At 40.4% G+C, this 13,685-nt stretch overlaps 1 protein-coding gene across 5 annotated transcripts in view; it reads left to right on the top strand.

Moving 5' to 3' along the window:
• Positions 1-13,685, top strand: part of ZNF484 (zinc finger protein 484) — a 53,808-nt gene that overhangs the window by 28,028 nt on the left and 12,095 nt on the right. The gene's annotated exons all lie outside the window — the stretch shown is intronic.

Genomic DNA, 13,685 nt, shown 5'->3' with positions numbered 1-13,685 from the left:
TAGTCCCCTTGGACATCTGAAAGCCATCTCCACTTAAGGCCTCTTCCCGTATCAGAATCTTTGTCTTTGCTTGGGGCGCCTGGGTGGCTCAGGGGCACCTGGGTGGCTCAGTTGGTTATGCGACTGCCTTCGGCTCAGGTCATGATCCTGGAGTCCCGGGATCGAGTCCCGCATCGGGCTCCCTGCTCAGTGGGGAGTCTGCTTCTCCCTCTGACCCTCCCCCCTCTCATGTACACTCTCTCTGTCTTTCTCGCTCTCTCAAATAAATAAATAAATAAATCTTTAGAATCTTTGTCTTTGCTTGACTTTCTAGGTGGGAATGTGCTATGATTACTGGTACTTTGGATCTAGGATCCTGCTTTATGGTTTTTCTCCCTTTCTCTAGCATTTTTATTCTTTTTACCTCCATCACATCAAGGTCTTAAATCCTTTTCTTACACATTCAGAAACTCATTGATTTACCTTTTTAAAAAATTACTGTGGGACACATTCTTGAGGGTTTCTTTTCATTTTCCCTCTTTCCCCTTAGTGCTTCAGAATTGTCATTTAGAGATGGCCTTCCTTTATTATGTCCCATGCCTTTCCTCCAACCGTCAACTTTGAGGGTACCATCACTACATTTGGGGGACAGCTTTTTGCTGTATGTGACAGAAGTAGTTATGTTTCCTGACATTTTCTTTTTACTTGGCTAGTGTAACACAACACTGACTTGATCTTTCTAACTAATTTACTTATTTTGACATTTTACAAAAAGTTTTTGTACTTTGTTTACAGGAAATTGAGTTAATTATATTCCTTAGTTGTTAATTAATATCATTATCAATATGTTTACCCTGCACCCCAATTTTATTTTTTTAGATCTCTCTTTTAATTCTCACTCCTCATATTTATTTTTATCCTTAGAGTTAACTGCTCTAATGTAGTTGATATGTTTGCTATCTGTCCTTGAATTTATAGGGTATTTGTAAAATTTAAATTGTTGGTATTTTTAATTTGTAGAAATGGCATGGTGCTATATGTCCTACTCAGGTTCTTATTTTTTTCTATTAGCACTAAATTGGTTCATGTTGCAATGTGGTTTTCTAGAAAAGTTCATTGCTTCTACTGATGCATAGCATTCCATACTGTGAATATATACCACATTTTACTTGTCCAGCTTCCCAGTACTACAATTAATACTTCAGTAAATTTCTTCATGAACTATTCTTTGGGAATGAGAATTTCTTTGGGAAGAGTAATGGGATCGCCTTATCATTGGGTTATAATATTCTGTTTGATGAAGTATGACATTATTTTCTACAATCCCAAGTGTACAAAGACATCAGTTTCTCTACAGCCCTGCGCCTATTTCTAATAATTTCTAATAATTTGGCCAATCCAATGGATTGTAATTTCTAATTACTGCTTTAATTTGTGCTTCTCTAATAAAATATTTTGAACATCTCATCATGTATCTTGTAATAGATTCTGACTTCATTACTCTTCCCAGTTTTATTGAGAAATAACTGACATATATCACTGTATAAATTTAAGGCATACAACATGATGGTTTGATATGTATATACTGTGAAATGATTACCACCATAGGTTCAGATAAAATCCATCTTCTCATATGGATACGATAAAAAAAAAAAGAAAGGGAAAATTGTTTTTTCTTTGTGATGAGAACTCAGGATCTACTCTCTTAACAACTTTTCTATATACTGTACAGCAGTGTTAGCTCTAGTCACCAGGCTGTGCTTCACATTCCAATACTTAGAACTGGAAGTTTGTATCTTTTGACCACCTTCTTCTGGTTCCTCTCCCCGACCCTCTGCCTCTGGTAACCACAAGTCTGATCTCCTCTTCTATGAATTTGTTTTTTTTTTTGTTTTTTTTTTTAGATTCCACATGTAAGTGAGATTATGTAGTATTTGTCTTTCTCTGACTTATCTCACTTAGAATTATGCTTTCAGGTCCCATCCATGTTGTTGCAAATGGTAAGATTTCCTCATTTTTTTATGGCTAAATAATATTCCATTGTATATATACACTACAACTTTATCCATTCATTCACTGATGGACACTTAGGTTGTTTGCATGTCTTGACTATTATAAATATTACTACAATGACTGGGGTTGCAGATATCTTTTCAAATTAGTGTTTTTGTTTGCTTTGGATATATTCCCAGAAGTGGAATTGCTGGATCATATGGTAGTTCTGTTTTTAATTTTGATGATCCTCTATACTGTTTTCCATAGTGGCTACTCCAGTTTACAATCCCACCAAAGGTACACGAGGATTCCCTTTTCTCCACATCCATGCCAGCATTTGCTATCTCTTGTCTTTTTGATGATGGAAATTTCTAACAGGCATGAGGTGATGTCTCTTTGTGGTTTTAATTCACATTCCTCTGATGATGATTGAGCATCTTTTCATATACCAGTCAGCCTTTCATGTATCTACTTTGGAGAATATCCATTCAGGTCCTTTGCCCATTTATTTTCTGATTTAGATAATATTTATTTTTTTTAAGATTGTATTTAAATTCCAATAGTTAACACATAGTGTCTTATTAGTTTCAATATATTGATTCAACATTTACATACAACACCTGGTGCTCACCACAGGACCACTCCTTAATCACCAGCACCTATTTCCCTGTCCCCTCACCCACTGCCCTTCTGGTAACCATCAGTGTGTTCTCTACAGTTTTTTGTTTTGTTTTGTTTTTTTAAGATTTTATTTATTTGAGGGGGGGGCATGCATGAGAGAGCATGAGCAGGGGGGAGGGAGGGGGGGAGGGAGACACAGACTCCCCGCTGAGCAGGGAGCCCGATGCAGGACTCAATCCCAGGACCCTGGGATCACAACCCAAGCTGAAGGCAGATGCTTAAACAGCTGAGCCACCCAGGCACCCAGTGTGTTCTCTCTGTTTCTTGGTTTGCCTCTCTCTCTTTTTTTTCCCCCTTGGCTCATTTGTTTTTTAAATTCCACATATGAGTGAAATCATATGGTATTTGTCTTTCTCTGACTGATTTATACTATCTCCATACAGGTCATTGCAAATGCCTTTGCCCATCCCCCCCCCCCAGTTTTTATTTAAATACCAATTAGCTAATATACAATGTAACATTAATTTCAGGTGTACAGTGTAGTGATTCAACACTTCCATACAAGTGCTCATCACAAGTGCCCTCCTTAATCCCCATCACACCATCTGACCCATCCCCTCACTCACCTCCCATCCAGTAACCATCAGTATGTTCTTTATAGTTAAGAGTTTGTTTCTTGGTTTGCCTCTCTTTTTTTCTCTCCTATGTTCATTTGTTTTATTTCTTAAATTCCATATACAAATGGAATCATATGGTATTTGTCTTTCTCTGACTGACTTATTTCACTTAGCATAATACTCTCTAGCTCCATCCATGTCATTGCAAATGGTAAGATTTCATTCTTTTTATGGCTGAGTAATACTCCATTATATACACCCCATATCTTCTTTTGTTCTTTATCCATTCATCAGTCGATGGACATTTGGGCTTTTTCCATACTTTGGCTGTTGTTGATCATTTTTGTGTCCTTTGGGTAAATACCTAGTAGTGTAATTGTTGGATCATAGGGTAGTTCTATTTTCACCCCTTTGAGGAACCTCCATACTGTTTTCCACAATGGCTACACCACTTTGCATTCCCACCAACAATGTAACAGGGTTACCTTTTCTCCACATCCTCGCCAACACCTGTTCTTCCTTGTGTTGTTGATTTTAGCTATTCTGACTGGTGTGAGGTATGGTATCTCATTGTAGGTTTGATTTGTATTTCCCTGATAATGAGTGATGTTGAGCATATTTTCATGTGTCTGTTAGCCATCTATAATTCTTCTTTGGAAAAATGTCTATTCATGTCTTCTGCCCATTTTTTTCCCCACTGGATTATTTGGTTTTTGGGTGTTAAGTTTTATAAGTTCTTTATATATTTTGGATACTAACCCTTTATCAGTTACGTCAATTGTAAATATCTTCTCCCATTCCATAGGTTCCCTTTTAGTTTTGTTGACTGTTTCCTACACTGTGCAGAAGCTTTTTATTTTGATTAAGTCCCAATAGTTTATTTTGCTTTTGTTTCCCTTGCCTCAAGAAACATATCTAGTAAGAAATTGTTATGGCCTATGTCAAAGAGGTAGGATTTTTATGGTTTCCTGTCTCACATTTAGCTCTTTAATCCATTTTGAATTTATTTTTATGTATGGTATAAGTAAGTGGTCCAGTTTCATTCTTTTGCATGTTGCTGTCCAGTTTTCCCAACCCCATTTGTTGAAGAGACTTTTTTCCATTGGATATTCTTTTTTGCTTTGTCAGAGATTAATTAACCATATATTTGTGGGTTCATTCCTGGGTTTTCTCTTCTATTCCATTGATCTGTGTGTCTGTTTCTGTGCCAGTACAATACTGTCTTGATCACTACAGCTTTGTAATATTACTTGAAGTCCAGAATTGTGATGACTTTAGCTTTGCTTTGCTTTTTCAAGATTGCTTTGGCTATTCAGGGTCTTTTGTAGTTTCATACAAATTTTAGGATTGTTATAGCTCTGTGAAAAATGCTGTTGGTATTTTGATAGGGATTGCATTAAATGTGTAGATTGCTTTGGGTAGTATAGACATTTTAACAGTATTTGTTTTTCCAGTCCATGATCATGGAATGTCTTTCCATTTCTTGGTGTCATCTTCAATTTTTTCATCAGCATTTTATAGTTTTCAGAGTATAGATCTTTTACCTCTTTGGTTAGGTTTATTCTTAGGTATCTTATTATTTGGGGTATAATTGTAAATGGGATCGATTCCTTGATTCTCTTTCTGCTGATTTATTATGGGTGTATAGAAATGCAACAGATTTCTGTATGTTGATTTTGTATCCTGTGACTTTACTAAATGCACGTATCAGTTCTAGCAATTTTGGGTGGAGTCTTTTAGGTTTTCTATGTAGAGTATCATGTCATCTACAAATTGTGAAAGTTTGACTTCTTCCTTGCCAATATGGATGCCTTTTATTTCTTCTTGTCTGATTGCTGTGGCTAGGACTTCCAGTGCTATGTTAACTAACAGTGGTGAGAGTGGACATCCCTGTCTTGTTCCTGACCATAGAGAAAAAGCTCTCCGTTGTTCCCCATTGAGGATGCTATTAGCTGTGGGTTCTTCATATATAGCCTTTATTATGTTGAGGTATGTTCCCTTTATCCCTACTTTGTTGAGGGTTTTTATCATGAATGGTTTTATTGAGAATTTTTGCCTCCATGTTCATCAGGGATGTTGGCCTATAGTTCTCTTCTTAATGGAGTCTTTGTCTGGCTTTGGTATCAGGGTAATGCTGGCCTCATAGAATGAATTTGGAAGTTTTCCTTCCTTTTTTATTTTTTGGAATAGTTTGGGAAGAATAGGTATTAACTCTTCTTTAAATGGTAGAATTCACCTGTGAAGCTACCTGGTCCTGGACTTTTGCCTGTTGGGAGATTTTTGACTACTGATTCAATTTCTTTCCTGGTTATCAGTCTGTTCAAATTTTCTATTTCTTCCTGTTTCAGTTTTTGTAGTTTATATGTGTCTAGGAATTTATCTATTTCTTCCAGGTTGTCCAATTTGTTGGCATATAGTTTTTCATGATACTCTCTTAAAATTGTTTGTATTTCCATGCTATTGGAGAACCAGCTCTTGGTTTCATTGATCTGTTCTATTTTTATAGTTTCTACATCATTTAATTCTGCTCTAATCTTTTTTTTTTTTTAAAGATTCTATTTTATTTTATTTTGACAGAGAGAAACCCAGCGAGAGAGGGAGCACAAGCAGGGGGAGTGGGAGAGGGAGAAGCAGGCTTCCCGTGGAGCAGGGAGCCCGATGCAGGGCTCGATCCCAGGACTCTGGGATCATGACCTGAGCTGAAGGCAGACGTTTAACGACTGAGCCACCCAGGCGCCCCTACTCTAATCTTTATTATCTCCCTTCTTCTGCTGGCTTTAGGCTTTGTTTGTTCTTCTTCTGGCTTCTTTAGGTGTAAGGTTACTTTGTTTATTTGAGATTTTTCTTGCTTCTTGAGGTAGTCGTGTATTCTATTTGTGTGTGTGTGTTGTTCATTTTATTTATTTATTTGTTTATTTTTTTAATGTCAGTTAGCCACTGTATAGTACATCATTAGTTTTTGGTGTAGTGTTCAGTGACTCATTAGTTGCATACAACACCCAGTGCTCATCACAACACGTGCCCTCCTCCATCACCCATCTACCCCATCCCCCCACCCCCCTCCCCTCTGAAAGGACTATGGATCCTGTATTCTATATACTTCCCTTTTAGGACTGCTTTTGCTGCATCCCAAAGGTTTTGGTCTGTTATGTTTTCATTTTCATTTGTTTCCATGTATTTTTAAATTTCTTCTTTGACAATTTGGCTTTCCCCCAGCCCCTGGAGCCGTCTGCACAGCCCTGGCTGGGGGAGGGGGCTGGCCAGGCCCTGGTGGGCAGGGGAGCAATAGCAGCACACCCCACACACCTCCCCGGGGCCACGGGGACTGCGGATGGGGCAGGGCCTGGGGGGGGGGGGCACATGCTTATGCAGACATGGGGGCGTTAGAGGTTAGTGACGGCCCCCACAGCACACGTTCCACATGTTAAGGCATCATGGTTGGCCAGTTACTGACAGCGATGGATGAACTAACCGGGGACAGGTGAAAGCAAGAGGGTGGCTGGCCCCCAAGAGGCCTCAAATCATGCACCCCACCCCACCCCCACCCCAGAAGAAGAGAAAGAACAGGACTCAGGGCAACTGCAAAGGCCCACAGGGACCTGAGCACCCCATGAGATTCCCTTGGAAAAGCCAGGGCCTCAGGTTGGGTTAGGATGGGTGGGGGAACCCAAAGGGGTATGGAAGGGGAGGTGGAGGCCTGGCCTGGAGGCTCCCTCCCCCTTCTGCACCCCCCCCCCCCCCCCGCAGCCAGAAGCAGCTAGGCAAGACCACTGAGGAGGCTGGGGCCTGTGGGGCGGGGCCAGGAGGGATGGATAGGGTCACCCAGGGTGGGCAGACCGGTCAGCACTTTGGTAAGGGGTTGGGATGGGGTGGGGGTGGTAGGGGTGGGGCCCGTCATACAGGTCTATCTGTCTATCCAAAGGCCTGCCAGTCTCCCAGGTCAGGACTCAGTCCTTCCATTCCTTTTTGATGGTAAGGTGCCTCCATTCCCATCTGGGAGGCCAGGTGTCCTCACGCCTCTGCCTTTTTTGTCCCAGTGGGCAGTGCCGGAGCCCACGGCCCCAGCAGACAGCCTTCGGCGGACAAAGCCAGCGGCCAAGCCTTACTTGTTCCACCTGGGCCTGCCGGCATGTTGTGTGCCTGGCCTGTCAGTATTTATTGCCAACATATGTGCTGTCCTCTGGTCCCCCTGGCCTGGTGCCACCATCCCCAGCAGGTCCTCCCCGGACCCAGCCAGGACAACTGTGGGACCAAGCGGGTCACAGTCGGAGCCCTCCCCTGTGCCTCCCCTCCCCTTGCCTCCCCTGTTAGTCCTGGGCCTAGAATGTTCAGGAGCCTGACCCTGCTTCTCCTTTTCTGACCGGGAAATAAACTCCCCCAAAGGGGAAAAAAAAATTTCTTCTTTGAGTTCCTGATTGACCCATTCATTGTTTAGTAGCATGTTGTTTAACCTCCACGTATTTGTGGTTTTTTCAATTTTTTTCTTGTGGTTGACTTCAAGTTTCATAGCGTTGTGGTCTGAAAATATGCATGGTATGATCTCAGTGTTTGTACTTGCGGCCTGCTTTGCAACCTGATATGTGATCTGTTCTGGAGAATGTCCCATATATACTTGAAAAGATTGTATTTTGCTGCTTTAGGATGAAATGTTCTTTTTTTTTTTTAACAATTACTGCTTTTTTTTTTTAAAGATTTTATTTATTTATTTGACAGAGAGAGAGATAGCGAGAGCAGGAACACAAGCAGGGGGAGTGGGAGAGGGAGAAGCAGGCCTCCCGCAGAGCAGGGAGCCCAATGCGGGGCTCGATCCCAGGATCCTGGGACCATGACCTGAGCTGAAGGCAGACGCTTAATGACTGAGCCACCCAGGCGCTCCAGGATGAAATGTTCTAAATATATCTGTTAAGTCCATCTGATCCAGTGTGTCATTCATTTCCTTGTTTATTTTCTGCAGAGATGATCTGTCCATTGATGTAAGTGGGGTGTTAAAGTCCCCTACTATTATTGTATTATTATCAGTGAGTTTCTTTATGTTTGTTATTAATTGATTTATATATTTGGGTGCTCCCAAGTTGGGGGCATAAATATTTACAAGTTAGATCTCAATGGATAGACCTCTTAATTATGATATAGTGCCCTTCTTCTTCATCTCTTGTTACAGTCTTTGGTTTATATTTTATTTTATTTTTTAATAGGGTGGGGATGGGCAGAGGGAGAGAGAGAATCCTAAGCAGGCTCCATGTCCAGCATGTGAGCCCGAGAGACGGTTCAGTCTTAAAACCCTAGATCATGACTTGAGCTGAAATCAGGAGTTGGACATGTTAACTGACTGAGCCACCCAGGCGCTCCCTAATCTTTGGTTTATTTTATTTTATTTTTTTAAAGATTTTATTTATTTATTTGACAGAGAGAGACACAGCAAGAGAGGGAACACAAGCAGGGGGAGTGGGAGAGGGAGAAGCAGGCTTCCCGCGGAGCAGGGAGCCCGATGCGGGGCTCGATCCCAGGACCCTGAGATCATGATGTGAGCCGAAGGCAGACACTTAACGACTGAGCCACCCAGGCACCCCCCCTAGTCTTTGGTTTAAAATCTAGTTTTTCTAATACAAGTACCATTACTCTGGCTTTCTTTTGACATCCATTCACATGATAAATGGTTCTCCATCCCCTCACTTTCAATCTGCAGGTGTCTTTAGGTCTAAAATGAGTCTCTTGTAAGCAACATATGGATGGGTCCTGTTTTTTGTTTTTGTTTTTGTTTTTATCCATTCTGACACCCTGTGTCTTCGGTTGGAGCGTTTAGTCCACTTACATTCAGAGTGATTATTGATAGATATGTAGTGCCATTTTATTACTTGTTTTGTTGTTATTTCTGGAGATTTTCTCTGTTCCTTTCTAGTCTTTGTCACTTTTGGTCTCTTCTTTACTCGGAGTCCCCTTTAATACTTCTTGCAGGGCTGGTTTCATGGTCACGAACTCCTTCAGTTTTTGTTTGTCTAGGAAACTATTTCTCCTTCTATTCTGAATGATAGCCTTGCTAGATAGAGAATTCTTGTCCTTTGCCCATTTTTTAATTGGGTTATTTGGTTTTTTGCTCTTTAGTTATATGAGGTTTTTTTTATATATATTTTGGATATTAACTTCTTATCAGATACATGATTTGTAAATATCTTCCTCCATTCCATATGTTTTCCTTTCATTTTGTTGTTCGTTTCTTTTACTCTTGCAGAAGCTTTTTAGTTTTATATAGTTCCACTTGTTGATTTTGGTTTTGTGGCTTGTGCTTTAGGTGTCACATCTGACTTCATTTTTGATGTTTGACACCCTCTAAGCCTCACCCCTCTCTCCTTGCTGTCAGTCCCACATCTGGGCGAACTGATAAGAAAGCCCAGGTGCTCCCTCCCATGGTGCTGGTGGGAAGCTGCACAGGAGCAGTCAGCCTGGCCCCACCGCCCAACCACCATAAAAAAACAATCCATCTCATGGGCGCCTGGGTGGCTCAGTTGGTTAGGCGACTGCCTTCGGCCCAGGTCATGATCCTGGAGTCCCGGGATCGAGTCCCGCATCGGGCTCCCTGCTCAGCGGGGAGTCTGCTTCTCCCTCTGACTGTCCCCCCTCTCATGCTCTCTCTCTCTATCTCATTCTCTCTCTCAAATAAATAAATAAAATCTTTAAAAAAAAAAAATCAAATAAATAAAATCTTAAAAAAAAAAAAAAAAAACCAACAAAAAAAAACAATCCATCTCCTTTTCTTGCTCTCTCAAGCCACTTTGAACCTGCTTCGGAGCTCTCTGTTGAAAGTTTCATTGCTGAGTAATGAACTTTTTCATACCTTATTGGTGTGACTCTTGACATCTGAGCCAAATTTGGGGTGGGGGTCCATTCTTCCTCTACAGACGACTTAACGGTTGGTTCAGTGAGCAGGATGTCTAGATGATCCCTACCACCACAGGGGTCTTTTTCTTCTCTTGCTATCAGGCTCTCCTACCTGCTGGCAACTACATACTTTGAGCTGCGCTGCTTTATGCTACATTTGCTGAGTCCTGTAAGCCTCTGTCATATATGTAACCAACCCAGGTTGAAAGTTAAAACTGGCATTTAGGGACGGATGTGTGTCTCAGATTGATCCAAGTGTCTCAATTCCTGCATAAGTTGTGACCAATATTAGGCTTGGCTCAGGGAAACGAATTTTATGCTGTCCCCGTTAGTTGTGTGTCTCAAGCAGGCTTTGGCTGTTGTATAGACTACTCAGGGTAGTGACTGATACTTTTGCATATAAGGGCCCATCGGGTGGCCAGTTGTGTGAAGGAAGAGCTGGGACAGTGCAGCATGTAAAAGCTCCCCTTTCAAAATTTTGTCATGTTCTGTTGTGGTTTTTGACTTTCCCTGTGACTCATCTTTTCAAATAATTCTTTCTGTCCTTTCTAATAACTTTTGTCTTCTAGAAAATACCATTTAGATGCCCTCCTCTTCTTACTTTCCAGTGTTATTACTCAATAACTGTCTATATTTTCTCATGCCTTTAGGTTATTCTAACCCTATTTGGATGTGCTAATCCCTCCCCCCGCTTTTTTTTTTTTTTTTACTAATATGTCTGGGTGCTACTAATAGATTACATTGCTTAAAACACCATGTTTATAGCTATATGGAACCAAACTAAAGTAATGCCTGTTACCTAACACATGAAAAATTGTTCTCAGTGGGTTTGTAAACTAAAGAAAGAATATGCCTCATATTTGCAGTTCACATTGTCTCTGTTCAGTGTCCATAATTATGTTTACTTCGTTTTAATGTTTTTTAATGATTCCCCTACATCTGACCATTTAATTATTTTGGGATCTGTCTGTTTATTCATATATTTACTCTTTGTGCTTAGGCTTCACTTACCTCTTGAGTGGACCTGACCATTATATACGTAGGCACACATGGCTTTTTCCTTTTCTAATTCAACAGTCCACAGAAACTCAGACAAAACTACATTAAATTATGTGATAACTGAGTCTTCTGCCCCTGTTTTTTTAATTAATGTTTCTGTAGAGAATATTTAGCAAAATTAAATTCTTGAGTTTATGTGATAGGCAGAGGAGGTTATTTTTCTCTTTCAGAGGGATTAAAAAATTTTTTTCTGCTAGGAGCGACTCAAAGGGCCAATAATTGTAATTGGAAAGGGAAAAGAACTGCATGAAACGTTTAAAATGTCAGTCTTTGTGCATTAAGCATTGCTTACGGTGCACATCTGTGCCAATTGAATATGAGTGACTCAGAATATCTGGTCTTTGTTGTTATTTTAAGTTAAAGAAAAGAGAGACCCCTAGATGATCTGTGAAAGAACAATGAATTTTGAAAGGAACAGAGGATCAGAAAAAAAAGCTGAATGGGGAAAAGAATATAGTTGACCCATGGACTATGTGGGGGTCTGGGGCGCCAACCCCTCATGCAATCATGAATCCACGTATAACTTTGACTATCCCAAAACCTAACTACTAACAGCCTGCTGTTGACCAGAAGCCTCATCAAGAACATAAACAGTCATTTAACACATATTTTGTATGTTAGATACATTACATGCAGTATTCTTATGACTAAGCTAGAGAAAAGAAAACGTCATTAAGAAAATCATACAGAAAATAAATTTACAGTACTATACTGTGTTTATTGAAAAAAATCCACATATAAGTGGACACATGCAGTGCAAACCTGTGTTGTTCAAGGGTCAACTGTATATGTTTGGATTTAGTAATAAAAGAGACTTTAGTGACTAGTGGAAAGATAGCTTGCATATACACATTTTATTGGCCTGAAATTATGACCCTGTATTTTACTGAATGAGCAGTTGAGTCAGTGGTGACAGGAATTGCATATAAATAAACTTTTTAGCACAGGAGCAGATTTTTACACTGAACACTGTTGGTAGTAATATAAATGTTGTCAGATGTAACAATGGGTTTGTAAGCTAAAGAAAGTGAAAGATTGCAAAATGTCAAAATCCATGTTTAGGAATCCAGTATTAGATGTTCTCAGGATTAATAAAAGCTGTTAATGTGTGTGAGTAAAAATGTAGCATAGCACCTAAAGAATATGTCTGCGAGCATGACAAGGCCCTGGAGGCAAAATGAAATGGATATGAGGTTAGACTGTGTCTATATTCAAGAATTCTAGTAGAATAAGGTAATAGTATCTATTTTTATGTAAATATTTACTGAGAATCTACTATGTTTTATGTGCTCTTCCAGAATTTGGAATATTAATGATCTTATTCTGGGCAAGAATGGTGTACTGGGGAAAGCAAGCTCCTTTCACTAAGAGAACCCAAGAAACAGTGACTCAGAGAACATAAACATTGACCCTGCATCACATGACAGTTCCCAAGTCATTGCACGGCCATCCCCGAGAGCAGAGGTTGGCAAACATTTTCCGTAAAGGCCCAGAAGTCATTATTTTAGGCTTTGTGAGCCATATGATTGCTGTCATTACTACTCAATTTTGCTGTTTTAGCCCCAAGGAGCTAGAGGTACTACATCAATGAATGAGTGTATCTCTGTTCCAATAAAAACTTTATGCACACAGAAATTTGAATCTCATATGTTTTTCATGTGTCATGTAATTATTCTTCTGATTTTTTTTTTTTTTGACCATTCAAAAATGTAAAATCCATTTCTAGCTTTTGGATGGAGGCCTGGATTTAGTCTGAGGGCCATAGTTTTCCAACCTGTGCCTAGGGCATTACCAGCCACAGAGCTGGATGCCACTAGTCTGGAATACAGTCAATGGAAAGAGAAGAGGGTTGTGGAGACATACCTACATTCTTAAGACATGGGCTTTGTCACACAACATAATTTTTACTCCCATTTGACTGGTAAGAACTGAATTACTTGGCTTCACCCCACCATAAATGAGGCTGTTGTTTGGGGGCAGCCATGAACTTGGCTACCAGCTTCATACTGCTGAAAGGAGAGGAGAGGTTCTGATGGAAGGCTCTCAGGCCCTGCTTCAGACAGCTGCTCCTTTCTCCTGTTATATGCCTCCTGTTGAGTGCATATATCTCTGCACCCCAAACCAGAATAAAGAATTGAATCATAGACATTTTTTGCCACTTGGCTAAGTCAGAAGCTACAGGTACCTAGGGGCACCTGGGTGGTTCAGTTGGTTAAGCGTCTGACTCTTGATTTCAGCTCAGGTCATGATCTGGCATCATGAAATCGAGTCCCGCTTCAGGCTCTGTGCTCAGCATGGAGTCTGCTTGTCCCTCTCCCTCCCCTTCTGTTCCTCCCTCCACCCCTGCTCACGTGTGTGCTCTCTCTTTCTCTCTCTCTCAAATAAATAAATCTTTTAAAAAATTGTTTTACTCTATATAAATACATTGGTATTTAGGGCAGAGTGATTAATAGGGAAAGAGAAAGTAGATTAGTGGATGAAGGATTAACAAGAATAATAAGGATAACAAGGATATAGACTCAAATACTTCTTTTAAGC

Source organism: Halichoerus grypus, chromosome 14 (assembly GCF_964656455.1).
Source record: "Halichoerus grypus chromosome 14, mHalGry1.hap1.1, whole genome shotgun sequence".
NCBI classification, from domain to species: Eukaryota; Metazoa; Chordata; class Mammalia; order Carnivora; family Phocidae; genus Halichoerus; species Halichoerus grypus.
This window is presented reverse-complemented; position numbering and strand designations above follow the sequence as displayed.